The 27,834-nt window shown below is 36.0% G+C and overlaps 1 protein-coding gene across 5 annotated transcripts in view; it reads right to left on the bottom strand.

The window, feature by feature from the left end:
- tmem260 (transmembrane protein 260) overlaps positions 1-27,834 on the bottom strand; it is a 177,183-nt gene that overhangs the window by 52,863 nt on the left and 96,486 nt on the right. For all 5 annotated transcript variants that reach the window (XR_015512641.1, XR_015512640.1, XR_015512643.1 and 2 more), the window contains one exon: positions 4,548-4,611. The gene's annotated coding sequence lies outside the window, so the exon portion shown is untranslated. The remainder of the gene's footprint in view (positions 1-4,547; positions 4,612-27,834) is intronic.

Raw genomic sequence — 27,834 nt, 5'->3', positions numbered from 1 at the left:
CGTCTATCTTAAAAAATAAAAATTAAACGCCAATTAAGTGTTTAGGCTAAAACAAAGATTTTAGCTTAAATACCTTTCAGTTAAAAGCTTTTCAGACCCTTTACATCTATACTACTCTTAAATCACTTAGAAATAATGAAGATAATAATCAGGCTGTCGAGGCTAATCAATAGAGCAGCGGGTTATCTATTTTGTCCTGCTCATCCAGTCTAAGCTCGCTCAGTGCTTTTTTGCACCATTTATTTAAATTTGTGACATCATCAATGAATCTGATAATCTTGTCAAAGATTAAATTAAAAGGGTTTTGTGCCAGTAATAACAGATTTAGATGTTTTAAAAATGAAGTCTAAAGGGATCGCATTAAGAGCACCAAAAAGCATGTGATTTTAATTTCTCTGACTGCTCACATAAATCTGTGGATTTACAGAGATCTGAAACTGATAATAGTACTAACAGCCTGACAACTCTGCATATTTGGAGAAGTACAGGCCACACACAGAGAAATAGAGGGAGAAAACAAATAAACAAATAAATCAGCTGGCTTCCTTCCTTTAAATTCACAATATTTGAATATTGATTTAAAATATTGATTTTATACCTATGAGAAAATTGTAGAGATACAGAACATGCACACAGAAACTCTGAATTCAAAGTCTCCTCTGCCTTTGTCATTGAAAGCCTTGGTCTCTTTGTTTGGTTTTTGATCCCAGCATTAACTACCATCACAGTGCAAGTGAACAAGTGGGATTAAATCGAGCAATATTTGGCCATTTGGAATGGCCGAGAGAAAGAACTAAAACTAAAATATATAAGCTGATTATGAAGTCTCAACATATGCTGTGCTGAAACTGTGTGTCATAGCAGCGTCTACTGGTCAAGCTAATACCTATTTAGCTAATGCACACCCAAGGTCCGCATTCTGAGTCCATTTAGGCCCCCCATGAGACTAAAGTTGTGGATTATGCTGGATGGCACAGCTACCCAACATCTAGCCTATTTCCTCAGTTAGGCCTGTAGCCCATTAATGAAAAATCTCCTTAAAGGGACAAATGGACATACTTTCGCACCGGATTATTGAGACTCTAATGGCAATGTTTTTAAATGTCCTACATGCACAGACAGCGTAAAAGCAAATTGATAATCCCAAGAACGAACTATTCTCAGAATTTACGATGCATCAAAACTGACCCATGTGACATTAAAAATGTCTGTTGAAACGTATTTTATAGTCGTGAGATGTACTAGTAGTGTACGTCTGTCTTTGTTCTTCATCCTGGCCAGAACTTGTCCTGGTGAGACATTTTGTATCTCCCTCCACTGCAAACCCTCTGGGGTACATCATTAGCCCAATTAAGCAGGTGCACAGAGGAGGTCCAACCAATCCTTTACACCTTTCCAATGAGCTTGCTCTTAATCTCTTACAAATAAGGTGCACTTGTTAGAAAGAGTAACGGAGAGCGCTAATTAATTAGACTGAAACCATGAGATTATTGCTTTGAGACTCTCTTGGATGGCCTGCCCTTGTTATTCTGTCAGTCTTGGCAGATCATTTCAGCTATTTATTTTCCAATTTTTAGCTAATGATCTTCAATGTAGTAAATCATACTTATTAATCCTGACTGGTGAATGAACACTGTTCAGCAGAATACGGTTCTGTATTTAAGTGCTTGATATGATATTCATTTATCTATAAAAACGAACTGATGAGAGTCTTATTTACCATTGTTTAGCAAAATACAGAGAGAAAATAACAGGCATTTAAAAAGAAATCCACTAGTTTGGACATTTCTGAACAAGGAAAAAGTTGTATTAATGTTTCCTTAATGTTGCACACATGAATCTGCTTCACTGAACAGCCTCCAATGAAAAGTAGTCAAGGCCTGTCTGAAAAGTGGTTAAATGTTGCAAGAAAATGTCAAGAAAAAATATCCATGCATATCCATGACATTATCATTTTGTAGTAGCACTTCACATCTGTTTCATTAATTCATTCATTCATTCATTCATTTATTCAGTTTTTTAGCTTATTCTCTTCATTAGTCAGGGTCGCCACAGCGAAATGAACCGCCAACTTATCCAGCACGTTTTATGCAGTGGATGCCCTTCCAGCCGCAACCCAACACTGGGAAACACCCATACACTCTTGCATTCACACTCATACACTACGGCCAATTTAGCTCATTCAATTCACCTATAGTGCATGTCTTTGGACTGTGGGGGAAACCCACACGAATACGGAGAGAACATGCAAACTCCACACAGAAATGCCAATTGACCCAGCGGAGGCTTGAACCAGCAACCTTCTTGCTGTGAGGCGATCGTGTTACCCACTGCGCCTCCATGACACAACATTTTTTTGAAGTTTTTTCTTCCACGAATCCACCAGAGGCCACTGTGTATGCTTTTTCAGATCTCAAATTTCTCATGTGAGTACCATTCACACCTGCTTTTGTCATGTAAATCTACCAGAGGCCACTGTCGACTGACTGACTGACTGACCCACCCTTCTCCTTCCTTAAACCCAACCAATAGTGTTGTCAAAAGCACAGATTGACCCACCCCATTCTCTAAACCCAATGACAGTTTTAAATAACAATCCAAAAAAAGAAAGTCCTTGCCTGATTGTTACTACGTCTTCAGATTTTTTCACATTCTCACCCTGTTATTTACTTGTTTATGTTTTTTTTTTTTTTTGGCTTTTGTTTTTGTCTTTTCTGCTTTCTGGAACCGTTCTTCACCAGATTCGAACCCCATCGTTATCAACTCCTCTCTGCGTCTCTAGTCTACTGACGTACATGGGGAGCTTACAAACTGGTAATAGCAGAAAAGCTGTCCATATGAAGGTAAGCGGTCATCTGGTAAGTTCTCTTGTCAGTTGACGTTTGCTGGAACAAGCACAGGATAATGGCTCATCCAGCATCTAATCAAATGTTTAACTGGCAAAACTAGATTCATCCTGCATTTTTTTGTAAAGCAGTTTTACTGCATGGCACACACCACAATAAGGATGAGAAGAATGAGTTTGATGATAAATAATAGGCAACAGTAGACTTCCAAAAGCACTTCAGACACTGAAAAGGAGGATGCAAAAAACAACATGCACAGAAAAAGATGTATAACCTCAGATATGTGATGACAAAAACCACATTACACTCCTTGAGAACAAACGAAAAAGGAGACATTTGTAACAAAGTTTGAATACTCTGTTCCCATACTCTATACATCATTCATTCAATCATTTATCTTTAGCTTAGTCCCTTTTTTATCAGGGGTTGCCACAGAGGAATCAACCGTCAACTATTCCAAGATATGTGTTACACAGTGGATGCCCTTCCAGCCACGACTCAGTACTGAGAAATATTCATACACTCTCTCATGCACACACACCAAGGAAAATTTTTCTTTACCGCGTTCACTTATAGAGCATGTATTTTGACTGTGGGGGAAACCAGAGCACCCGAAGGAAACACACTCCACACAGAAATGCCAACTGACCTAGCCAGGACTCAAACCAGTGACCTTCTTCCTGTGAGGCAACAGTGCTAACCACTCAGCCACAGTGCCATCTTACTCTTTCAATCAAATAAAGAAAAAAAAAATATTTTTTTTTAAAAAAATGTCCATCTGAATGAGGAGAAAAGTTTTTACACCAGCAAGTGATGGTAGTCTGAATTCATTGATTTAAAAGGGGAACCTGTAAGGTGCCATCTACACTAGTGCATACAAGTGCACTACACCACCATATTTGACCCACAAAAGCACAGCACTCTGTAAACACTCAAGACCCTGTTTTAGTTTGGAAATGTTGGTGTTCTGTTTCAGTGTAGACAGGTTGAAACACAAAGTTTTGAAAACAGAGAAATGGCTAGCACAGTCACTCGCTGACTGGTTTTCTAGTTATTGTGTATCACTTGATGATTCGCCAAGCCACTCAAACAAACAGTAGGTTGCAAATTCAGATGCTGGTAATAGTTACATTTAAAAACTTTTTTATGCAATGTATCATGTGTTTTTAGGCTGTATACTGTGGATAGAGATACTGTAAAAATGCCAGTCTGGACAAGAACAGGTTTAATCCAAAAATGTAATTAAAATGAACACAGATGCACAAATCTGTAAACAAAGCTGCACTTGCTTCCAATTGTAACTATGAATCTTGTTTATCAATTCATCTTTACTGTCTAGCAACCATGTTGTCTCATACTGGCTCAAGTAAAATGAAGATAAGACTACAAGAACTAGATTGTAGAAAAGAACCTTCGGTGTGTACCATCTGTTTTTTGAAGCAACATAATTCTTGGGATTTCGTTGGGACAGCTCAATTTTTTATGTTTAATCCACTTAAATTTGTTAAATCTGTAAATTTAATAATTGATTTGTCATTGGACAATATAAATGAATGAACCCTGCATTTTTTTACCTTAATACAATGATTAGTCACTCAATAATTAAAAATTTGCTGTTTATGTACTCACTATCAGGACATCCAGGGTTGGGTGCCTTTTATTTACCCTCAAAATATTTTAAATATATGAAATATATTTTACCTTTAAACTCTGATCCAACTGTCAGTGACCATAGTTGAGTCAGATGGGTTCTGAGTCAGAGAGTCTGTTGAAAAAAAAAGTGTTGGATGTTTAAACGAACCGCACATTTGTATTTTTGGGAGGTAAACTATCGCTTTAAGTTGTATTAAAATACATATTTGTAAGTTACATCTGTAAAAAGTCTGACGTCAATCTCAAACACTGCCTGTATGAATATCAGATCTGAAAATAAAATAGAAGAAAATAAACACTGTTTAGATTGTTCAATTAATTTCAGCGCACCAGAACTCAACTCAGCTAACTACAGTTACGATTCTTCCTCCATCATCTCTCAGGTCGCTCTCCTAAGCAGGGTAATTAGTCCTCCAAGGGCTCCTAATTGTTTGAGGATAAAGAGGTGATTTGCGCTTGGGAATACTTCATTATCCTAATCAAAGGCTGGAGAAATCGGAGCACTTGATTGTGCTTGTGAGAGCTCAGTAACTGCTCTTTGTGAGGGGGTGCACCATTGACCTCACTGCCACTCAGCTTTGCTTCAGGTACTGCTAGCCATTGTTTCCATTGGTAAAACAGTAATTCAGATTCATTCATTTGTGTAATGGGCAAAAATAAGTGATTTAGCTACTTAGGTGTATCATAATCAACTAAAAATAACAGTGCTGTGGGCTTGCCCAACTGATTTTTTAAAAATGTATTCTGTTTTATTTAACCCTTATGTTTATTTTAAAAAAAAGCTTTACAAACACTCCTAAAAATAAAGGTTTCGAAAAAAGTCATTTAAACATTACTTTCGCTGTTTGTTCAAACTACATATTTAAAATGAGTTACTTATTTTAAAAAGATTTTTGGGGGACAGCTTAACTGTTTTATGTTCAATCCACTTAAATTTGTAAAAACTATTAGGTCAACCTCGACTTGTGTAATTTCGAAATCGATTTGTGCTGGGCCAACATGAAGGAATCGTGTGGAATCCTGAATTTATTATAAGAGTTCCACTTTTTTTTGCAAAATAAAAAAGTTCCATGGTTTTTAAAGGTTATTAATAAAATCATAAATGGTGATAAAGAAATTATTATTTTAAATGTAAAAGACAAAATGTCTGTCAAAAAATATTTATATATTAAGCAGAAATAATTAAAGAAATAAAGTTGTGACCAAAAAAAAACAAAATACTAAAGTGTAGTTGGATCTTTATTGTGGTAATTTCTATGTTTCTGTCTTGTCACATCTTTAGCAACAATTCTTTTAACTCTAACAGCGTGTAGCTTTTTATTTTTTTAACATGTCAGAAGATGAATCCCTTGGTCGTATTCCAGGATGGCAATGGAAACGTCATTGGCCCTACGCAAGAAACATTCATTCACACTTTAATAAACCTTAAAGAGTTCCTGAACCCTGGAAAGCATACCTAAAAAAAATTCACTGCCATCAATGATTACCAACATCATGATTTGGATAATTTTAACCTTTTACAGTTTGCTTATGCCACTGCTGTTTCAACTAATTGTCACTTTTTTTTTTTACCTATTGTAAAATAGATTCATAAAAAGAAATTAGAGTAAAAAAATTAATTTGTAAGTAAAAAATAAATTCTTGCTGAATTGTTTACTTCATCAAGCAAAATAATCTTTTCTAGTCATCTAGTTTTCTAGTCAACTTCAAACTGACTAAATATTTAGTAAAACTTTACATAACTTTAAAAGAAAATTAGTTGTAACCTGATTAACTAATTAAAATTAAATAAAATAATAATAAAAATAGCAATCATGAATTTTTGTGACCTTTTTTGTGTGTTTAACAAAAATGCACATTTTTGCCAAAATCCAGTGCTTAGCATATGAGTAGACCCCATTTTGATCAATTACTCAGTGAATTTGGTTAATAAATATTGGTGCATTTGAACAAAACAGATTTATTAAACAGATGTTTTCATAAAAATAATATTTTAGACACAGAACATCTTTAGAAATGGAAAGATAATACAATTAAATTCAAGCAAAATATTGCCAAAAAATTACAAACTACAACATTTCAACTTCATTTTATATATATTTTAGTTTCTCTTGATTATTGCAATTTTTGAAAGGTTCATTTAATATTATTCCCCAATATATACATTTGGCCAACTAATGTTTGAACCACTATTGTAAGTTATTTTGTTAGATTAGCTCGAGATTTTGCTTCAGTTCTGACTATGTATATGCAAAAATAATATTGTAAAGCATCCTATAGAAAGTATGGTAACATTTTATTTTAATGGTCCATTTGAGTATTAGTACACTGTCTGCTTAATATCTGTTGATACTGCTCCTTTAACAGACATTTAACAGACTAAAAGAAATTTTGCAAGTACATGTCAATTTACACTAACCCTAAGCCCAAGCCTAACCCCAACCTAACAGTCTACTTATAATCTATTGAGAATTATTTGGCATGTAGATGCAATCTAACTTAAATTCAACAAACAGACCATCAAAATAAAGTGTGACCCTGAATTGTTCACTTGAATCAAAATAACTTTCTAGTCAACTTCAAACTGACTAAAATATTCCTAAATAAAACTTTGCATAACTTTAATAAAATAAGTTTAAATCTGATTAACTTATTAAATTAAGATGAAGACACATAAAAAAAAAACATGATGTTATGACTTTTTGTAATATCTTTTTTTTTTTTTTTTTAGTTTTTGGAGCAAATGTTTAACAAAATATATATATTAAAAAAATAAAATAAAATTATATATATATATATATATATATATATATATATAGATAGATAGATAGATAGATAGATAGATAGATAGATAGATAGATAGATAGATAGATAGATAGATGATAGATAGATAGATAGATAGATAGATAGATAGATAGATAGATAGATAGATAGATAGATAGATAGATAGATAGACAGACAGACAGACAGACAGACAGACAGACAGACAGACAGACAGACAGACAGACAGACAGACAGACAGACAGACAGACAGACAGACAGACAGACAGATAGATAGATAGATAGATAGATAGATAGATAGATAGATAGATAGATAGATAGATAGAGTTAAATAAAACACAAGTTTTAAGTACAGTCATGTCAATGAAGGTTTCTGTATATTTATTTCCACATTTTTCAAGTGCCTTGGATTTACTTTTGCTGTTTATTCTGATGAGTCCCTTACCCAGATAACACCTGTACATTAATTGAGTTACCCCAGAGCACTTTTTGTCTTATTTTATGGAATAAAAGATAATTTGAAAATCCTTACATTTTTTTTAAATTTAAATAAAAAATAAATAAATAAGATTAATGAAAAGCAGAAATATTAATTCAATCATTTGAATTTATTCATACCAATTCATAAATAGTTCTTTTCATTTAAATATCTGTAAATTCTAATATTAGTAACTACCGTCAGTCCATTTTTATCAAGTGACTTTTGCGACAGTTGTTATGTTTTGATGTACTTGTTAGAATCTAGATGCAAATCCCAATGAGACCAGCTCTTGATCATGTGTCGTTTGAAAGTCTAAAGGAGCCAAACATAGGTAACCATCTCTAGGTGACCTCATCAGTTCCCATAGCAATAAGGTACCCATGGGTTCTGGGATAATCTGAAGAAACAGAAGGGTAAAGACAGTGACACCTGACAGGTTTGAGTCTCCTGGGCAAACGCTGGAATTATGCCATCAAAGAGTTGCCAAGTAACCGAGTTGATTGACAATTTTAACTTCTCCTTCTACTTATTTTTTCCTTCTACTTTGCCATGTCTGTGCCCACCTGTTCAGTGCGCAGAGAAAGCACAAAGAAAAAGCACGTGCCACACCAGACATTCAGCCACTGGTTTTTGTCCCGTTCAGACAAAGGGGCTATTTAGGCTGGGTCACACACAACCGAGGGCAGAATGTGGAACTTGAGGGGTGGGGGTGAGGGCATTAGGGAGCAAAGCTGGTGGGGTTTAGACTCCCTGGCCAGGCCCCTGGGTGAACTGCATGCACGGGGGGCAGCTATTTGTTTGTGGATTAGAAGGTTTCTCTGTGTACAGCTTGGAAGTTTATTCTTGAATCAGAACCTTTTTAAGCATACAATGACCATACAGACTGTAAAAAAATATATAATAGTTTCCATATTTCTGTGATTCACAAGTGTTAAAGTTTTTTATTTTTTTTTGTTTACAGTTGTGAATTGCTTTATGGGATGTTGATCTCAGCTCTGTCTACTTTTGATGTTGAAAATTCAACTCTACAGTTTAACAAAGTGACTTTTATTGACATTTTAGTAGTTAGAAATAATAAAACGTCTAAGAAATGACATACAAAGAAATTAAATAAATAATCCATTTAAACTATTAAAAATGTTAATAAAAGAAACTTTTTGGAACTTTTTTAGGGTTAAAAGTTGTTGGAAGAAAAGATCAAGGTGTCACAATGTAATTTAAAAGCATGAATAAATGGGGCGGGATTAATGACAAAACATTGAAAACTGATAATTTAGAGATTTGTTTACAGTGCAAATGATTATTACATTAAGTCTGGAACACACTAGATAATTTCCAAATCTTTTAACATTAGAATCCTCCAAATGCATCTATACGGATGCAGCCAGTCCTGCTGATCCTGGTAAGAATTGCACAGTGGCATTTTTACAGACTTGAGATCATCTCTCAACTCTCATCCTTTTGAGAGTCAAGAAAACATATACAAGCAAAACAAAACGCATACTTGTGGCTTCTAACAATTTACCAATGCCATACAATGCAACGCTGCAAGAAACCTGATTCACTTGTTCACCCAGAAATTAACTTCAGTGGTTCAACTGTAATGGCTCCAATTAAACATTTACCAATGTCAGGGTACACATTTTCTTTGTGCAGTATATATATATATATATATATATATATATATATATATATATATATATATATATATATATATATAGCTGACCATCCTATGGAAATATAGAAATAAGGAAATATTAATTTAAAAGAGATCTATGAGGGGTGTACTTATTTATGCTGAGCTCTATACGAACACAAGATTCAAGGTTTCATTCATAGGTAACGACTTTTGCATTATAAAATGTACTTGTTAGAATATCTTGTTTCTATGCTTTTTGAATTGTGGTGAAAAAAACTGCAGGTAAAAAGAATTGATCCAGAGTAAATGTACAAAGATTGAGCTGATTGTCCACTTCACTACACCATTGTACTCGCAATAGGCTTTTTATTGACTTCTCACTCCCAGGGGAAAAGCAGCAGAGGATCATGGGGGTCAAACTGCAGTCCCCATGGAGGGCAGTGCTTTTAACCCCTCATGACACCTTGCAATAGCCTTCTATCAGCATGTTACATTATTTTATGCTTAATTTTTTTTGTAATTTTTAGTTATCATGTTTTTTATGTTGTGCATTGGAAAGTACAATTGCAAAGAACGTTATTTATTGAAATGACTATAACTGCAGTTTTTGTCCGTGTGTGTGTGTGTGTGTGTGTGTGTGTAGTTTTCAGAAATCATGTTTTTAGATTGGGGAGGAATAGGGAGGAAGTTAAACTGGTGAGTTCTTTTAAAGATTTAGGCTTGGAGATTGACTTTCAATGTTCTCTTGATAAACACTCCGAGAATGTTTTTAAAAAGGCTTAGCAGCTGTTGAGTTTGTTGAGAAAACCGAGAAGTTTTGATACTGAGAAGGACATTTTGATTGTCATATATAAATCACTTCTGTCCTTACTTTTAACATCGTAGACTGGTTTAACTCCCTCTCTGTTAAAAGCACAAATAAACCCTTTAGATTAATAAATTTAGCGAGTTAAATAATTAGTGAGAGATAAACATCTCTCACTGATTTATTTATAGCAGTGTGAAAAAGAAAATACTCTACTATTGTGCAAGACCCTTCCCATCCTTCACACGGTTTCTTTAAGTTACTTTAGTCTGGTAGGCAGCATAAAGTCCCTTTAGAAAAAAGGCTAAGTACAAGAAGACATTTATTCATACTGTCATTTCTTTTTTAAATAGGATTTTTTAATTAATTGTGTAAAGGTATTTATGTTTTGTTGTTTGTGTGTGAGCCTATGTCTAAAGGCAATTTTCTAACCCCTGTGGGATAGATCAAGTTTATTGAATTGTATTAAATATTATAATAACAATTGCAAACAAACAAATTTCTGAAGATTTTTATTTATTTATTTTTTTGTGGCTGTCAGTCATTGCAAATGAACTTCAAGATTAAATGAATAAAATAATCTTAATTTCTTTAAATATGATTAGTTTGAAGTACACTCAAAATATAAAATATTTGCTGTTTTTTTTTTCAAACTACATATTTAAATTGAGCTGAATCAATATTCACTGAGACTTTTGGGACAACTTAATTGTTTTCTGTTCAATCAACTTAAAAACAATCAAGTTAACTTAATCGATTTGTGTTAGGACAACATGAAGGAATTGTGTGGAACCCTGCGTTTTTACAGTGTACAAACATCTACACTATATATATAAGTTTAAGTTAAGATTAAGTTAACATATATATTCACACTTTAAAGAGATTAGAGCAGAAAAATATAAGAAGGTCTTCTGACCTCACATTATGCCACATTGTCTAGACTGTACTACGTCACTACTTTCGGCGTTAGTGAGAGTTGTTTTTGTTTATTGTTTCCTTTGTCACGGCTTTGGCGTTTCCGCGTCGAGACTGTGACCCATGGCGGCCCTTCTGTTTGCCAGCAGTCGTTTGGCCTAGTTTCTAACAAACAACGCATCTATTTACTCTCTTTTTGAGCTGTCATTTTCATGTTAATAAAGACTCATATATAGAACAGCGGCAATAAGGCTGTTGTTGCAAAGACCGTGGTTTGGCTTTTGATGGAAAACAGACAAACAACACTTTTCAATAACAAGCGGATTAATATTCATTGCGCAACACTAATACTAATTCCCAGATTTAAAAAGTCATAGTAACAAAAGTTGCCTTACTAAAGCTAGAAGTGTGTTGATTTACAGCACACTAGAGAAACTTTACTCGAATCAGGTGATGACAAAAAAATGAGTACATTATACTGAACAAAATGATTAATTTAACATTAAATAGCTTTGTTTGACATAATAAATCAGTGAGTTTGACTGAATTGTCGAGCTGCAAGTCTCCTCCTGCTAGGACAGTGAAATATAAAACCTCCACAGTTTCCTAATGAGGCTCTAATTAGGAGTTTAGAGGGTGGGGTGGGTGTGTTTGTTTGTGAGACTGTTCTAGAGCTTTAAAGAAGCTTAGTTTTCTGAATGTCTCTTTAGTGCAAAATGAAAGAAACTATTATTCGCAAAAGCAAATTATTCGTAATCCGCATTATAATTAAATGGTGAAAGAATTCATTTTGCATGTTCCAACTCAATTTCCTTCTTACTTAAATGCTGAAATAACTAGTATTTTAATCCTTGGGTTCATGGTGACCACAGCACTGACAGATCTTTAAAAGGCATTTTAATATACGTTTAAGATGTGATTTCATATCCAAACCACCATGAGTCACATTTGACCCTTCTTGTAATTGGACATGACTTCATTCTAATTCAGCTTCGAGAGTATAAAAGACTATTATTGTGTTTTAATGACAATACACTACACTTATTATTACTCAAGGCTTTTACTGTGATGCCATAGAAGAACTGTATTTGAAGAACCTTTCAGCGAACAGTTCTTAACCCTCATGTACTGTTGTAGATGTTTTCATCCACTCTGGGGTGATTTTGTGTCTTAATTTGGCCATAACCTTTTTCTGTGTTTCAGCTAGCAGAATGAGTTTTGGTGATGAATATTTTGAGAAAATGCTTTGAATATAAAAAAAACACTCGTGTTAACACACTTATGTTCGGGATGAAAACATCCACTGAATTAAACTGCTGTAAAAATGCATCAGATTAATATTATTCATTCATTTATTCATTCATTCATCCATCAGTGGAATGAACCGCCAACTTATCCAGCATGTTTTTATTCAGCGGATGCCCTTCCAGCCGCAACCCATCTCTGGGAAACACACACACACACACACACACACACACACACACACACACACATACTATAGACAATTTAGTGTGTTTAGTTTAATGTGGGGGGAACCGGAGCACCCTCAAATATTTATGCACCATCAAATGTGGTTATAATGGAAGTCAATGAGGCAAAAACAGCCACCAACAGTAAATTAGGGAGAAAAAATGAAAATTTAACAATGCATTAAAACCAATGTTGTTACTAATCATTCACATGTCCAAAACTGTGATAAATAATTTAAAAATCCAGTCCACAATAAGTTTTTATATGAAAATATGTAATTTTGTGTTGTTGTTTTTTCTCCAAAGCAGTGACATCATTTATGAATTTAGAAATTAAAGAGTTAAAATCTCATAAATTTCTAAACAATTTAATAGTTTGATCAGGACTGAGGTTGATTAACAGATTTATGCAAAAAAATGTTAACAAATCTTAATCTAAACCACTTGAAGTCAGTGGATGTTTAAAATCCTAACATAAAAGGGTAGTAAATTTAAAAAGAGCACAAGGGTTAAAATACCACTTCTTTCTTGTTGTGAAGAATATATTAATTATTATTGTTATTAATTATTATTAAATTTTCATTTAAAGTTTTGATTTTAAAGAATTTTGAATTTAACTATTCTGTAAATAAAGAACTTGTTTTTAAAAGGTGCCAATCAAATTTGTTTCAGAATAGTTTTATAATGTAAAATTCGAACATGCTTTGTTTTTTAATATATTTTAAAATTATATTTATTTCTTTGATTTAAACATTTGTTGCCCAAAAAATTGGTGCTCCTAATAAAGAATTATATGAATAATATGTGCATTTGATTAAGTAAAAAGTAAAAACATAAAATAAAATATAAAACTGCATATAATAAATAACTGCTTTTTACAAATCTTTTGTAATTCAACAAATGTCTTTTCAGTCACACTTTACAAAAAGGTTTCATTAGTTAATGCTAGTTAATGTATTTACTAACATGAACTAAATATTAATACAGCATTTATTAATGATAGTTCAACATAAACTAATGTCGTATTAAAATCCAAATTCATGCTTGTTAACATTAGTTATGCACCTTGAGTTAGCATGGACTAACAACTAGCTACTGTATTTTCATTAAGTTACATTAACAAACATGAACATAAACCTTCATAAATGTACTGTTCATTGTTTGTTCATGTATAAATGCATTACTAATACAACCTTATTGTAAAGTGTTACACAATTTTATTTGTTAAGAAATTAGATTAAATCATTGATTGATTAATTGAATTGCAATTTTAATCATATGAAAAATCTGACAGCGAATGTACTCCAAAAAAAAAAAAAAAACTAACAGCACTATTTTTGTAAAATAAGCAGTTCTTATAAGCCTTTTTCAAATTAATATTACCCATTAAAATATGATTCCCATTGAAATATTAATATTACCCATTAATACTGGTTACCAACCATATAAATTTTTTATAATATTAATGTTTTTTTAAACAAAAGGTTTGAAACAAAATGAGTAAGTAAATAAATGAAATAACATTCTGAACAACAAACTAAAAGTCCCCAAATGTCAAGTTCCTCGATATCTAGAGGCACGGGCTTCTGTTAGGCCATTCACTTGTGTTTCACGAAATATGTGGCCACTAATTGTTCGTTAATACCCAGCAGGTGTTTCATGTGTACAGGCACACGTCCCGCACATGACCAGCATCAAAAGTGTGTGTTGCGTGTGTGTTTGGAGAGGTTATGCGGGGCGTTGGACCCCAGATGGGTTAATGGGAAAGCTTAGCATCAAGATTACAATGCAACAGTGTTAGCTTCAGATCTGCCAATGATTGCCCCCAAACCCACGCGCTGGACCACACGTTCAATACGGGCCCGCAGGGGGACTAAGGGAGGGCACGGATAGCATGATATTAATATTTCCAAATAATATTTAAAAAAAAACATAAATATAAATACAAAAAGGTTTGTTCCCATTCTCTACATGCATACTCAATTAGTTGTTAAATAAATAATAACACACACACATGTACACGATACAACCTCATATGCTGTGCTTTTGAGTTGAATAACAGGAGCATTTGCACACACGCATTCGCACACAAGCCCCCCTCCACCACCCCAAACACGAGGCCTGTCCGTCACAGGCCAAGCTGTTGCTGGAGGAGATTGGATGGTTAAGGGCAGAGACAACAGCCCCACTAATTAAATTCTGCCAGGTTAATCCCTCTGTGTCCCCGCGACTCACTCTCCATCCCCGAACCAGGGGGAGGAGAGCGGCAGAAGACAAACAATCAACATTCATCATTAACAATGGCCACGAAAAATAGTAAAACATAAAAAAACAAAACAAAGAGATATACAGTGGACGAAATGAAGTAAACAATGGGCCATTGGGTTGAGATGCTATTGTTATGAAAACGGAACACAAAAACACACTCTCGACAGACGACAAAATAAAAACAACAACAACAATAGCATACACCTGCTACTCTAAACAAGTGCGCTATTGTTTTAAGCGTTAGCAGTTGAGACATATGCTTTTTAGTTTGAATGGCCTCTTATAATAATAATATGAACTTATGTTTTTATTATTATCAACAGAACACTTTGAATTATATTCATTTTTTCAGTTTGTACATTACTGCCCTGACACGCTACGACTGGGACTATAAAGACCTCCTCATAATCAAAAACACTAACATTTGACCCCCAGCACAGCTGGTGGTCTGAGACCCTCCACCCGGCCTAGAGAGAGCGAGGCTGCCAGTCTGTCGTTCTCCCAGCATGCACTGCTAATGAACTCGCGGCAGTTCATTGGCCTCCCGACCGCCCAGACACTGAGGAATGGTGTTTTGATGCCCCTTTTGACCTTTTACACAACATCTACATGACCCTCTCTCTTTATTAGATGGCCTTCAGCAAAACTTATCCGGCTGCTGAAGTGGGCCGTGTTAACTGTGCTTTAAATGATAGAATGGGTTTGTGTAGCCTTCCTGTAGCTCAAACTGAAAGGGTCAAGGAACATCTAGCAGGGTCATAGGCTCATAGGGAAAGCAAGAACTGATCAAAATGAGTACTTTGAATGCAATACAGTCACTTTGAATACAATAATGTACTAAATGCAAATGTTGTGCTTGTAAGATTAGCTAGATACCTACACCAAAGAGTACACATTAGTTTGAGTATACTAATAATTAATGGCTTGTTACATTCTTATTATTAAGATATTGGCTGTTTATTAGTTAATGGTGTATTAATGAGCTTGTTAAGTGTGACGTCATGCGAAGTGGCTTTCAGGTCCAAGTGCTATAACAAACTGTATGGGGAGACTCGACAAATGGCAATAATAAACATTTACATTTACATTTAGTCATTTAGCAGACGCTTTTATCCAAAGCGACTTACAAATGAGGACAAGGAAGCAATTTACACAACTAAGAGCAACAATGAATAAGTGCTATAGGCAAGTTTCAGGTCTGTAAAGTCTAAGAAGAAAAGTATTAGTAGTATTAGTATTTTTTTTTTTGGGTACAGTTAGTGTGATATTCAGAGAGGCAATTGCAGATTAGGAAGTGAAGTGGAGACTAAATAGTTGAGTTTTTAGTTGTTTCTTGAAAGTAGCGAGTGACTCAGCTGTTCTGATGCAGTTAGGGAGTTCATTCCACCAACTGGGCAGATTGAGCGTGAGCGTGAGCGTGAGCGAAAGTGATTTCTTCCCTCTTTGGGATGGAACCACGAGGCGACATTCATTCACAGAACGCAAGTTTCTGGAGGGCACATAGATCTGCAGAAGTGAGAGCAGATAAGAAAGAGCAAGGCCAGAAGTCACTTTGTAGGCAAACATCAGAGCTTTGAATTTGATGCGAGCAGCAACTGGCAGCCAGTGCAAACAGACTAGCAGCGGAGTGACATGTGCTCGTTTAGGTTCATTGAAGACCACTCGTGCTGCTGCGTTCTGGAGCAGTTGAAGAGGCTTGATAGAGTTAGCTGGAAGCCCAGCTAGTAGAGAGTTGCAGTAATCCAGTTTGGAGAGAACAAGAGCTTGAACAAGGAGTTGAGCTGCATGTTCAGATAAGAAGGGTCGGATCTTTCTGATGTTATAGAGTGCGAATCTGCATGATCGAGCAGTTCTAGAAATGTGGTCAGAGAAGTTTAGTTGGTCATCAATCGTTACTCCAAGGCTTTTCACCATTTTGGATGCAGTAATGGTTGCCCCATCCATCTGGATTGAAAAGTTATGGTGTAGAGTCGGGTTGGCAGAAACTACAAGCATTTCCGTTTTTGCGAGGTTCAGCTGAAGGTGATGATCTTTCATCCAGTGTGAAATATCCAACAGGCAGGCTGAGATGCGAGCTAGAACCGAGGGATCATCAGGATGAAAAGAGAGGTATAGCTGGGTATCATCAGCATAGCAGTGGTAGGAGAATCCATGTCTCTGGATGACAGGCCTAGAGATGATGTGTAGATGGAGAAGAGAAGTGGCCCAAGAACAGAGCCTTGAGGTACCCCAGTGTTTAGATGCTGTAGGTTGGACACCTCTCCCCTCCAAGACACCCTAAACATTTACAAAGCGATGTAATACTTTCGAAAATCACAAATCGCATTACATATTGTAACGGGGGATGTGACACTGACAACAGAGGTGCAGATCCAAATGCAGGGCTTTATAAAACAGGATGGTCAAGCAAGCAATGATCAACACAGAAGCAAACAGATGTATAGGGCCAATCCAGAGTCGTAGTCAATAGGCAGGCAGATGTTCAGAAGGCAGGCAGCATACAGGAATGATCAAACAAAACAAAGCAAAGGTTCAAATACGAAAGGCAAGGCAAGGAAAACGTGTTGTAATGTCACTAGAACAAATAACAAGACTCAGCAATAGTATTTGTGCTTGAGCAGTACTTATAGTCCATGAATCAGCTCTAAAGCAGCTTTAGCTGTGAAAGTCTAATCAGAGGAGACTGGAACAGGTGTGTATATGTGTGTGCTGCATGACTGAATATGTAGTCCATAACATAGTAGATTTGTAGTTCATTTGAAAGGGATTGTAACATATACAGTTGAAGTCAGAATTATTAGCCCCCTTTTAAATTTTTTTTTTCTCTTTTAATTATTTCCCAAATTATTTTTAACATAACTGATAATATTTATTTTTCTAGAGAAAGTCTTATTTGTTTTATTTCGGCTACAATGAAGGCAGTTATTAATTTTTTAAAAACCATTTTTGGGACAAAATTATTAGCCCCTTTAAGCTAATTTTTTTCTCGATAATCTACAGAACAAACCATCATTATATAATAACTTTCCTAATTATCCTAACCTGCCGAGTTCACCTTATTAACCCAGTTAAGCCTTTAAATGTCACTTTAAGCTGTATAGAAGCGTATTGAAAAATATCTAGTAAAATACTATTTACTATCATCATGGCAAAGATAAAATAAATCAGTTATTAGAAATAAGTTATTAAAACTATTATGCTTAGAAATGTGCTGAAATAATCTTCCCTCTGTTAAACAGAAATTGGGGAAAAAATAAACAGGGGTCCTAATAATTCAGGGGGGCTAATAATTCTGACTTAAACTGTATGTCCATGCCAAATATCAGACAGCCAGAAAGTGAATAATTGTGTTTATAAATTGTTCAAATATTGGTGTCTGTAATGCAGCAAGTCCAAAGACTGATGTGTACATCATGATTTTCTATAAAATTCACTTTAATGTGTGATATGACTAAAAAGTGGTCATAAATGAATATTTTCTCAAACTAAATGAATAGTGGACCCGGAAACAGTATTTCATACGTCATAACATAAGCAGATAGTGATAATTGTATCTTAAAATAAAGTCTGACCACAACAACGTTTAGACAAGCTGCAGACTTTTATTTCAATGTATGTACTTTTATTTGATGTCTTTCCAACTGAAAGGGATTATTGAGTAGCAGGTTTTATTTTTGTGCTGCTCCTCTCATCCTTCACTTGCGGCAAACTACTGGTTGGAAGGGCGCAACTATGCGTATTTATCACAAGCTGTCATACTGAAAGGATCAGAGAAGCACTGCCTTTCCCGAGCAAATGCAAATTGTCAGATTTGAATTAAAGATGACCAAATTAAACAGTTTTTCTGTTTAGTGGATGTAATTATGCCCTCGTAAAATAAACATTGTACATTTTGATTTCATGCGCACTTATAGCTTTGAATTGACTAAGGATTCATAATTTCAATCAGTTTTTTCTTCTGCAACAGAATGACCACACATCTGTGTCCTGTTTTATTTTCCTAATATCATTACATCATATGGACACATATAGAGGGTGAAATAATAAGAACTGAACACCTCACCATTTTTCTAAGAACACATATTTCTAAAGGTGCCGTTGACTTGAATTTTTTCCAAGAAGTTGATAGCAACCAAATAAATCCAAAATAAATCTAAATAGTTTACAAATAAAGTTCTGCAATAAAAAATGAAATGACACAGGAAAAAAGTATTGAACATATGAAGAAAGAGAGGTTTAGAAAGGCAATGAAAGCCCAGACAGCAGCTGAAATTTCTCAGTAGATAGTCAGCAACCCTCTGCGCTTCTTCAGTGTAAATGAATATCAGCTGCTTCAGTCTGGCATCTACATTAGCAGGATAACGAAGATGAAACCAGGGTGGACATTTCAGTAAGACAATGACCCAAAACACAGCCAAGGAAACCCTTAAAAATGCTTTCTTAGAAAGAAAATCAAGCTGTTGAATGGCCCAGCTAATCACCTGACTTAAATATAAAATACAAAATAAAGATCAGATTTGATAGACGAGACTCAAAGAACCATCAAGATTTCTACACTCGGTTGAAGTCTGTGAAAAACTCACACCTGAGCAATGCATGTGACTTCATTCTCCACATGAGAGGTGTCTTTAAGCTGCCATCAGCAAAAAGAAAGCCTTTTATATAAAGTGTTAAACAAGTTTTTCTCTTCTGATTTACCTTAATTAACTCTAAGAATAGACTCCGTTGGGAAAAAGTCACCATGCTCTTTTTCAGGCTAGTAACATTGCAGTCAGTGTGAATACAGCAAAGCACACTGATGAAAACATAATAAAATAAATCAAAATAAACAAGTTGAACAGTATTGTTACATTATGCACATTAATAATTATTTATTTTTATACAGGGGCTCAGCTTTGGCTAGTCTGACTGAGCAGTTAGCCTCTGCTGGTAGATGCTGAAACTGCACCATTAAACTGTCCAAAAGATTCTGTTTCTACAAACAGCCATTTTTTGTAGTGTTAGTTTGAAAAAGATAACAAGCTTGTCAATTGACACTGTTTGGACATCACTGTCGAGCTGCTCTGAAGTAAAGAGCTGATTGACATTTATGGCTCAGGTGATTGATGACTGTTAACAGATGAATGTCCATATGCAAAATCAGCAGGCAGGTTGCACACCTCTGAGACTCCTGAAAAAGGTGGCACAGAAGCGCTTCTAGTGACATATTTACACACTGTTTAATTCTGGTATAAAATAAATGCATTTACACCACAACTGTATAATTTGATATTAGGGGCTAAGGTGAGCCTGAAAAGGGCATACTTTTGTCTGGCTTTCATTTCATCTTTACACAAAATTCTGAGCAGGCACAGAGAAGCCTTAACTCTACTGTGTAAAGGCGTGGAAAATAGTATGAAGGCTAGTGGTTATCATAAACTGTTTGCTTACCAACATTTTTCAACAGAGGAAAGAAACACATACAGAATCAGAAAAAGTTGGGACAGTATGGAAAACACAAATAATAAAAAAAAGAAGTGATTTATACATTTACTTTGACTTGTATTTCAAGAGTCGTCCTTCAGCTATAACCGATATCAGCACATGGGCTCAGAACAACTTTGGCAAACTTTTGTCAAGTAAAATAGCATGTCGTTGCATGCACAAATGCCAGTTAAAAATGTACTGTGCCAAATAGAAGCCCTATGTTAACAGTGTCCAGAAGCACCATTGACTTCGCTAGACTCGGAGGCATCTGGGATGGTCCATTACACAATGAAAATGTGTACTATGGTCGAATAAATCTGCATGTCAGGTATTTTTGGGAAAAATGGATGCTGTGTGCTCCAGACCAAAGAAGGAAAGGATCATCCAGACTCAAATGCTAGGGTCTTTCATGGTATTGGGCTGGGTCAGTGCCCTTGGCAAAGCTAACTTGCACTTCTGTGAAGGCACTATTAATGCTAAAAAGTACATCCAGATTTTGGGGCACAAATATGCTGCCTTCTTTTTCAGGGACGACCATGCATATTTCAACAAGACAATGCAAAACCACAATCTGCACACATTACAAAGTCCTGGCTGCGGAGAAAGGAGATAGAGGTACTTGACTGGCCTGTCTGCAGTTTTGACTTGTCTCCAATAGAGAATGTGTTGTACATTTTAAAGCACAAAATGACACAACAAAGAACTCATACTGTTGCCCAACTTAAGACTTGTTGGCAGGAATAATGGAGCAAAATTACATCTGAAACACTTCATCACTTGCTGTCTTCAGTACCTAAACGTCTTTTAAGTGTTGTGAAAAAGAATGGCAACATTACAAAGTGGTAAATGCTTTGCTGTTACAACCTTTTTTTTTAAATGTGTTACAAGAACCAAAATTTGAATACATGTTTAAAAAAATAATAAAATAAAAATCATAAGGAACACATTATATAATGTTTTTTGTATAGTCTATAATGCAATGTAAGTAAAGGAAATTGAAAAAATCAATACTTTCTAGTTTCATTTACGTTTTCTGTCCCAATATTTTCTGGATTAGGGTTGTAGTTTGTGCCCATACAATGTTCAAAACAACACTTTATACCTTTTTATGAGCAATATGAGGGTGATTAAATACAGACTATCCATTAAAAATGGTAAATTTTAACTTGATGATTTTCCCTTATTTGCATTTATTTAGGTCCTTTTTTTGAAAGATTTCATGACTGCCTTTTGATATCTAAGGGTGCTTTCACACTTGGTTCAATTGCCTGGACCGTACCCAAGTTTGATTATCCCTCATTCCACCATCTCGGTTGGTTTGTTCACACAGTCTTTTTTCCTTCTAAAACCAGATGCGATTGCGCCATTGAGCTGCTGTTGTGTGTACAGCTGCTGCTAGGTGAAGGCCACGAACAAAATTATTGATAAAAAAAAATCAAAATTAATTCAGATTTCACTAAATCTTTTGGTTTTGGACATACAGAAAGCGACTTGCATCCATCTGCGCCAAAAATATTAAGAACATTCTGAACATAATGCAATGTCTGCAGAAGCTGTTTTTGGAGGAAACAAGCAGACATTATTACTGTGATTGCCCTAGCTCAGTCCCGCTTGTCATCAAGGTGATACACAGACACACACAGATACATACGCATAAAACACACACACACACATACACAAACACACACACACACACACACACACACACACACACACACACACAAACACACACACACACCCACACACATACACACACACACACACACACACACACACACACAAATAAACGTTATGAAAAATAAAGTTTGCTGTACAGCTGGCGGACCGGACCAAGAGTTCGCATGAACCATACCCCAGACCACCTCTTTCAGGCGGACTTGGGTGCGGTTTGTGGGTGCACAACCGAGTTTTGAAAACACATTCACACTAACTAAACGTACTATACTCTGACGTCAAACGAACCCGGGTGCGGACCATTTGTGCTAGTGTAAAAGCACCCTGTGAAATCCCACAAAGGCTGTTATATCTGGAGAAATATTTTATACACCTAAAAATTATATTATATGAAATAATTAATAATGTTGTGACTTTAACTTATCTTCTTATCTTATAATCTCATCACTTCAAATATTTTAGTAAATTTTGATTAATATTTAACAATATTTGATATGAGTAATTTTAAATGATTAGAAAAGTTTATTTGATTCAAAAAAAAAAATTAGGGCAGCAAGAATTTTGTGTTTATAGTTTTTTGTTTAGTTTATTATTTCCACCCTCAGTTGAGACCTGCTACATAACTTAGTGGCTTATGAAATATCTGCTTACCAAAATTTCAAAATAAATAGTTTGTGTCCATAGAAAAAAAAACATTGTACAGACTTCCCAGCAAGCATTTTTTGTTTTTAAAAGATGTCCAATAGACGTCCAAACATAGCCATCTTGGCTAAAACAAGGCAAAATTTTGGCTGTAGGTGAAAATCTAATAGACATCTAAGAATAGGCCACAACTAGACTAGTCATCAAACAAACAGAAATAAATGACTACACATATGAAGTCTGTCTACTCCATCTATTTGACAACTTTTGGGCTATTCATAGATGTCTATTAGATTTTCACTGATAGCTCAAGTTTAGCCTTGTTTTAGCCAAGCTGTCTACGTTTGGATGTTTATTAGACGTCTACTAAACACAAAATTGTTTGCTGGGTTAAAACAATGTGCGATTGAGTAATTGTTGAGTAGGTGTTAATTTTCACATTCAAGTCATTATTGGAATCCTTCACAGTTAAATATGTGTAAAAGGAAACAGTAGTTGAAGCATTTATTGGCACTCAAGTAAATGTTGTTGTACTTGAGTGGCAGTTGTTGTTTTACTTGAGAGGTCTACTGCAGCAGTGGACCCACTGTTCATAAAAAAACCATCAGACAATCTTTCCCACTGGCCAACACAGAGACAAGCTTCTACAAATACCAAGACATGGCCCAGAATAACTAAAAATCCAATTCTTCCTTCGGCTGATTGTTGTTAGCTCACACTAAGAGGCCTGTTGCATTGTTCTGCGCATCATCTCTTGGCGTTTGCGCAGTCTGGTGGGCGTCACAAACACCAGAGACGGGTGGGATGCTGGGAAAGCGAGTGAGCATGAGCAGTTGGCGTGCCTCTGTCGCGGGCATGCTCAGAGGTGTAATGTCTGATTAGGGGATTACAGGGGAAGTGCTTCTTCGCAGTTCTCTGAGAAACAATTATTAACATGTTGGTGTCTCTAATCCTGGATAAATGCAGCTTTTCAAGAACAACAGAGAGTCTCTCTCTCTCTCTCTCTTTCTTTCTTCACTCTCTCCTCTTCTCCTTTTAAATCCATCTCTAAACCCCCTTAGTCACTTGAACCCCAAAGCCTAACTAATACCGGTTGAGCAGATAGGGCATTGGTGTGAAACAGTGTCATTAGGAGAATACCTTTTCCAGCATGTGTCGCGGCAGAAGTGATCCCTTCATCACAACAGGCCAACATGCAGCGATGCGAAGGGAGTTCTGCTGTGGGGGAGAGATCATTGTACTTCAGCTGCCTGGTTAAAGGGCATTGGGCTGAGGATGTCTATAGTCTGTAATCTTTTGTTGGTCTGCACACTTTTTCCATGTAAGCTGCTTTCTGGTATTTGAGGAGATTCTATGGAGTCTTGGGAACATCTGTCTCAGGTGGGAAAGAGGCCTGTTGCATTCTGCTACTGTAGAATTTAGGGGTGTGAACCTACAATGGTCTAACATTTCAGTTCGGTTACAATTATCATGTCAGCGATTTGGTTTGATTCAATATCACGATGCATTGACAATGCTTTTAATCCACAATTTTTAACTTCACAAGAATACAAAATTGTCATTAAATTCAAACAGTCAGAATCATTTACTGGCCACTTTATTAGGGACACCTATCCAACTGCTTGTGTACGCATTTTTCTAATCAGCCAATCACATGGCTGCAATTCAATGCTCAACTGAGCTGCTGGAAAGGCAACAGTTACTCAAATAACCACTAGTTACAACCAAGGTATGCAGAAGAGCATTTCTGAACGCACAGCACATCCGACCTTGAGGCAGATGGGGTACAGCAGCAGAAGACCACACCAGGTCCACTCCTGTCAGCTGAGAACAGGAACCTGATGCTGCAATTGGCACAGGCTCACCAAAATTGGACAATAAAAAAAATTGAAAAAACATTGTCTGGTCTGATAAGTTTCAATTTCTGCTAAGGCATTCGGATGGTAGGCTCAGAATTTGGCGTCAACAGCATGAACACATGGATCCTTCCAGCCTTGTATCAATAGTTTGGGCTGGTGGTGATGGTGTAATGGTGTGGGGGATATTTTCTTGGCACACAAAACTGGGTACAATTGTCAATGCTACAGCCTACCTGAGTATTGTTGCTGATTATTTGCATCTCTTTATGACCACAGTGCATCTTCTGATGGCTACTTCCAGCAGGATAACGCGGCATAAAGCATAATCATCTCAGACTGTTTTTTAAACATGACGATAAGTTCACTGTAATCCAATGGCATCCACAGTCACCAGATCTCAATCCAATAGTGCAACTTTGGAATGTGGTGGAATGACAGATTCACATCATGGATGTGCAGCCGACAAATCTGCAACAACTGTGTGAATGCCAAAATCTCTGTGGAATATTTCCAGTATCTTGTTGAATCTATGCTATGAAGAATTGAGGCTTTTCTGAAGGTAAAAGGGAGTCCAAACCAGTACTGGTAAGGTGTACCTAAGTGGTCGATGAGTGTAATGAACTGAAGACAACAGGAATAATCCAGCTTGTTATTTGAGCGCTGTCAAGTGAGTTCCTAAACACCTATTATTGGTCATTATGTTCACACGCTAAACATAAAGAATTTTGATTGGCTTTATTGACCACTGCTGTTCACAGAGAGTTGACACAAGTACACAGACAATGAGAGTGTTTGAAATCTGCATCTATTAGCTGTTTGACCCTATATCTGCTCATAGACAAATCCTCTAACACAGCGGTTCTCAAACTTTTTTCATCAAGTACCACCTCAGAAAAAATGTGTCCCTCCAAGTACCACCAAAATGAGCAGTATTGAAATACAGTAGCGAAGTAAGCCCAGTAAAGTAGCTATAACTCTGCACAGTTACAAAAAACGTGGCAGATTACCTCAGAAATATAAGCTATATGTCATATATGGCATATTAAATACATCATTTTTGGTAAATTTTAAAATGTTTGTAGCATGTACATGACATATTTCATTCCTTCGCGTACCACTAGAAGGAAGCCTGCGTACCACTAGTGGTACACGTGCCACAGTTTGAGAACCACTGCTCTAACAGACAAGGCGGAGAAACTTGTGCCTGGATCCACAAAGAGAGAAGAGAAAAAGTTACCAGGCCACTAGGTCAAAGGATGTACTCACACTATGTACAGTTGCCTTGAACCAGGCCAAAGCACGCTTGTCGCCTCACAGCAAAAGGTCGCTGGTTTGAGCCTCGGCTGGGTCGGTTGACATTTCTGTGTGGAGTTTGCATTTTCTCCCTGTGTTTGTGTGGGTTTCCTCCGGGTGCTCCGGTTTCCCCCACAGTCCAAAAACATGTGGTACAGGTGAATTGGGTAAGCTAAATTGTACGATGTGTATGAATGTGAGTGAGTGTGTATGGATGTTTCTCAGAGATGGGTTGTGGCTGGAAGGGCATCCGCTACGTAAAACATGTGCTGGATAAGTTTGCTGTTCTGTTTTTCTGTGGCGACCCCGGATTAATAAAGGGACTAAGAAAAGAAAATGAATGAAAGATCAGCCACTTTTGACGCTCATAAATAATCATAAAGTCCTCGTGCTGCACAAATTAGGAGGTTTGTTGAAGCTGCAGCTGTCATGCAGTGAGGTGTTTGCGCCTTTAATAAACTATGACAGTTTGCATTCATTGAACAGTAAGAACGATTAATAAATACATATCAAACAGTTCCTTAAAAGTCATGTCTCGCTTTTGGTTTCGGGCTCAGGCACGTTTTGCACTCACACACAATCGTACCATGTCAAAGCCCAAGTGAACCGCACTCCCACTTTTCAAACGATCCGGGAAACGGGCCTGGGCACGGTTCGGATGGCAAACTGTGAGTAGTCTCAAAGAGTCCACCATGAGAGAGAGAGGTCAAGCTTTACAGTATATCTTTTATCTGCCTCCATATCCTACCTAGAAGTGAAACAGGGGGACTTGGGATCTTGGGAATGATTGTTGTATGTGCAAGGTTGTCGACTTTTTATAGAGTTGGAAGAATTTCATTACTCACACTTTCATCTTGCCTCCATCGCCATATGCTACCGCCAAATCATCTTTCAGCATCACAATTCATCAAAGAGACAATTTATTTTCACACCCCTATTACAATTTTCTGAGACAAAAGCAACTTTTAAGATTAAGATGAACTTTTTGATCCTAGTTTTGTTTCTCAGTTGTAATTATTGTGCCCATCGCTCGCACATTTTGTTCGTTTCTCTTATCACTTCAGACGTTTGTTCTAATTCAACCATAAGTGCTCTGTTAAGTGGACTCCACAGGATATTCCATGACTCCAGATTGAAGGAAGCATACATGTTTCACTCAAAAGAAAGTGTGTATTTTGAACAGAAGCATATTATGTCACACTAATAATTCTCTAGTAAGAATTGTCCAAGTGTAAAGATCCAAGCAGTGGCACCACCCAAAAGTTCTGAAGTAAAGTAAAACTTTGAATGCTCAATGAGTTAGAACCTCTCTTTAATGAGCTAGTTAACCAAGTTAGGGCCATTAAATAAGAGAGACATTTCCACATGAACCACTAGTCTATCCAATCACAAGAAGATGACAGTAAATACAGGTGTAAATGGGGTTTAAAATGTTCTGAGCTTCATGAATTTTGATTACATCTAGGGGCTGTTTACACCTGGTCACTTCATGTTTTTGTTTTTGTTTTTTTTGGTTTGTTTGTTTTTTTCTGATCAGATAGCTACTTGTAAAAGAGCAGGTCTGAAGCACATATAAGAAGCAGATAAATCCGGTCACTCAAACCACTTGAAGACGTGGTCTGGAACACATTCAGCAAATGAAACTGGACAGGTCTAAATGCATCTGGTTGTTGTAACCACATATGTAAATTTCACTTCTCTCAACTTCTCTCTCTCTCTCAAAAAAAAAAAAAAACAACCAAGAGCAAGTTATGAGCTAGACCTAGTCAGATAACAGTACAAATGCAAAAAGCAATGCCACAGATGACTTTTTTTTCTTCATTGCATTACATTTTTAAATGATCATTAACCTATATGAATAATAAAATTAACATAAAAGTAATATGAAGTGGCAGCATTAACAACAGAGACACATCACACACCTGTGGTGCCTCTGTGAATAAAAAGGTATAGTTAAAAATATAGTTTTGATTTACAAAGGCACAGTATTGTTTTTAGAAGAGTAGGATATACACAGATGAATGAAGTTTTAAATTATGTCTT

Source organism: Danio rerio, chromosome 17, assembly GCF_052040795.2.
Source record: "Danio rerio strain M-AB ecotype USA chromosome 17, GRCz13ab, whole genome shotgun sequence".
Lineage (NCBI taxonomy): Eukaryota > Metazoa > Chordata > Actinopteri > Cypriniformes > Danionidae > Danio > Danio rerio.
This window is presented reverse-complemented; position numbering and strand designations above follow the sequence as displayed.